The sequence below is a fragment of the Chrysochloris asiatica genome, unplaced genomic scaffold (assembly GCF_000296735.1).
Source record: "Chrysochloris asiatica unplaced genomic scaffold, ChrAsi1.0 scaffold00389, whole genome shotgun sequence".
NCBI lineage: Eukaryota > Metazoa > Chordata > Mammalia > Afrosoricida > Chrysochloridae > Chrysochloris > Chrysochloris asiatica.
In genome coordinates, this window is record NW_006408907.1 from 1,705,225 (window position 1) to 1,709,263 (window position 4,039).

General features: G+C 37.8%; 1 pseudogene; it reads right to left on the minus strand.

Annotated features, from left to right (window-relative positions):
- Positions 1–2,591: 2,591 nt before the first annotated feature.
- LOC102839817 lies at positions 2,592–3,222 on the minus strand (annotated as a pseudogene).
- Between the last annotated feature and the right edge of the window lie 817 nt (positions 3,223–4,039).

Here is a 4,039-nt window from a genome sequence, read left to right on the forward strand (position 1 = left end):
AAAAAAAAAAAAAACCTCACTGTTTAATATTTGGATTTTAAAAAAGTGTGGCCCTTATAATTTCCAAAAGGAACCCAGAGGAATTCACAGATTGTTTTATTTCTGTCTTGACCTGGTTAAAGATACAATTCGATAAGATATGCAGATCCCAACAATTTTGGTGCCCTAATTCTCAAAGGGAGTTCTGATGTGATGCTGTGGGCTGATGCGTCAGACTGCAAATTTGGTGGTTCAAGCTCATAGGGTTGCTATGAGTTGGAATCGACTCAATGGCACTTAACAACAACAACAATAACAACAACAACAATTCTCAAAGAGCAGTTAAAACAATTCAAATACATTCCCCAGTAGAGTCCCTGGGTGGTGCCAATGGTTAGTATGCTGTGGCTACTAACCAAAAGATTGGTGGTTGGAACCCACCCAGAGATGCCTTGAAAAAAAAAAAAAAGCCTAGTTATCTGCTTCTGAGAAGTTGTTGTTCAGTGTCATCAAGTCAGTTCCGACTCATAGCAACTTTAAGCTTAACAGAACGAAACACTGCCTGGTCCTGCGTCAATCTCTCAATCTTTGCTACATTTGAGCCAGTTGCTGCTGCCAATGTGCCAATCCATCTTGTTGGTGATCATCCTCTTTTTCGCTGACCATCCACTTAACCTAGCATGATGTCCTTCTCCAGGGACTGGTTCTGCTTCATAATATTTCCTAACTATAAGAGACAAAGTTTTGCTGTCATGGTTTCTAAGGAGTGTTCTGGCTGTACTTCTTCTAACATAGATTTGTTTGTTCTTTTAATATTCTTCAATGCCATAACTCAGATGCATCAATTCTTCTACGGTCTTCCTTGTTTATTATCCAACTTTCACATGCATATGACACTATTGAAAATACCATGACTTGGGTCAGGCACACCTTAGTTCTCAAAATGACACCTTTGCTCTTGAATACTTTAAACAGGTCTTGTGCATCAGATTTACCTGATGCAGTACGCCGTTTGATTGCTCATCATAATTGCTTGCATGAGTGTTGACAGTGTTGACTGGATCCAAGCAAAAAGAAGGCTTTGACAACTTCAATCTTTTCTCTATCATTATGTTATTTATTGGTCCAGTTGAGAGAAATTTTTGTTGTTGTTGTTTATGTTGAGGAACAACCCATAGAAAACTGTGGTCTTTCATCTTTATCACTAAGTATCTTAAATCTCCTTTGTTTTCAGCAAGCAAGGTTGTATCATATGCATATCGCAGGTTGTTAATGAGTCTTCCTCCAATCCTGATGCCATGTTCTTTTTCATATAATCCAGTTTTTCAGATTATGTGCTCAGCATACAAATTGAAAAAGTATGGTGAAATAATACAACTCTGGCAAGCACCTTTCCTAATGTTAAACCACTCAGTGTCCCCTAGTTCTGTTCAAACAACTAACTCTTGTTCTAGATACAGGTTCCTCATGAACACAATTAATTGTTCTGGAATACTCATTCTCTGCAATATGTTGTCTGTTGCCTGTCATTGTCCACAAAGTTGAAAGTCTTTGCATAGTCAATAAAGTACAGGTAAATATCTTTCTGGTATTTTTTGCTTTCAACTGATCCATCTGATGTTGCCAATGGTATCCTTTATTCCACATCCTTGTCTGAATATAGATTGAACCTCTGGCAGTTTCCTGTCAATATACTGTTGCAGCCATTTTTGAATTATCTTTAGCAAAATTTTATTTGTATGTGATATTAATGATATTGTCCTATGATTTCTGCATTCCATTGGATTACCTCTCATTGGAATGGGCAAAATATGGATCTCTTTCAATCAATTGGCCAGGTAGCTGTTTTCAAATTTCTTTGCATAAATGAGTGAGTGCCTCCAGTGCCACATCAGTTTGTTGAAAGATTTCAATTTGTATTCCATCAATTTCTGGAGCCTTGTTGTTTGTCAATACCTTCAGTACATCTTGGACTTCTTCCTTCATTACCATTGGCTCTTGATCATATGCTTTCTCTTGAAATGGTTGAACATAGTCTATTTCTTTCTTCTTCTTCTTTTAATTAATTTATTTCTGTTTAAAAGGAACACTTGAAAATGTTTCACCTGAACAAGTGGATCAATTCACTTAATACAATGGAGACATCATTCCAGGACACCAGATCCAGGACATAGTCAAACCTCTTCAGTGCTGCCACTGATAGGAAAATTCAATGTTTCTCACCAACACATAGTCCCAATCACTTCTGGTCTTGTGTGAATATATAAAAAATTAAAATATCAATTAAAAAAACTAATGTATCTTCTCTTTAAATATTTCATACAGATACAACTTCAATTATTTCCTTTCATTAGTGGCTTGGTTTCAGAGACTTTTCATTCACAAGTCAAACCACAACCCATTCACAGAGAACCAATAGGCTTATAGTGCAAATAAAGAGTTCTGAACTGCAAAGGACATTTCTAACATATGAAACAGAGACTGTTTGTAGAAGGTGCATGCAAGAAGTGCGACTAAAGCAGATGGTCGCTAGAACAGTTGATCACTTTACTAGTGATGTCACCGGGACTCCAGATGTTTCCAGACTATGGCACTCAACTTGAACTCTCGTCTTAGGCTTTGTATTTTGCTTTTCCAGTTTCACTAATGACACATACGTGATTCAAATCCCTGAAGTATTAATTACAATCAAGGGCATATCCTACAATAAACTTGTCTGGAATTTCAAAGTTAACAAAGTCTGGTCTATAGCCAACACTTCGAGGAGTCCTTTTCACCAGCAAGCTTGCAACCTTGACCATCTTTGGATTATACTGACTGACCAAGGAAGTCAGGGTCTGTATTGTTTTGCCAGTGTCAACCATGTATTCAGCAATCAGGACACTCTTTCCAGTCAAAGTTGAGAGATCATCTCCACCAATTACTTTGATGTCCCCAGTTGACTGGTCATTACAGTCGCTCTTCAGTCTGATGAAATCTACAGTCATGGGAATGGATCTATCACTATTGCTGTTCAGTGCCTTGATACCATCCAGCAGGTCAGCAAAGAATTTACAGCCCCCGCTTGAGCACACATCTCTTTCATCACATCTCCAGCAAGCTGGTTGGTCCTGTCCATAAATAGTCCATTAGAATGAACACCTTCTCCAAAACCTCCACGTAATGATTAGGTATACAAAACAAATCTAGGTCATAGCCAGGCTCCTCATCACTAATCACGATGCTGTGGCTGCAGGTCACCATAGCAGAGCTGTCTGGTGCGAGCTGAGGGTGGGCCGTCCATTTATTTTTGTTACAGTGATGCTCTGCATTTGTTTCATCTTTTCTTGATGCTTTCTGCATCATTCATTATTTTTCCCATAGAATCCTTCATTATTTCAAATCGAGGCTTGAATTTTTTATTCTAGTTCTTTCTGCTTGAGAAATGCTGTGTGTTCTTCACTTTTGGTTTTCTAACACCAAGTATTTGCATATTTCATCATAATACTTGACCTTGACTTCTTGAGCTGCCCTTTGAAATGTTCTGTTCAATACTTTCATTTCCTCATTTCATCCATTTGCTTTAGCACCTCTACACTGGAGAGCAAGTTTCAGAGTCTCTTATGGCATCCATTTTGATCTTTTCCTTTTTTCTTGTCTTCTTAGTGACTTTTTGTTTTCTTCCTGTATGATGGTCTTGTCATCCCACAACTCTTCTAGTATTTGGTAATTAGCATGTACTGCAACAGATCTGTTCTTGAGATCATTTCTAAATTCAGGTGGTTTGTGTTCAAGGTCAAGTTTTGTCTCTTGTGGACTTGTTTTAATTCTCTTCAGCTTCAGCCTGAATTTTCTTATGAGCAGTTGATGGTCTGTTCCACCGTCTGTCCCTGGTCTTGTTTAGGCTGATGATATGGAGTTTTTCCATTGGCTTTTTCCACAAATGTAGTTAATTTGATTTCTGTATATGCCATCTGGTCAATAACTATCTGTAGTATTGTTTTTAAAAGGTATTTGCAATGTCACTGGTTTTCAAAATTATATCATGTGATCTCCAGCATAATTTCTCTCACTGAGTGCA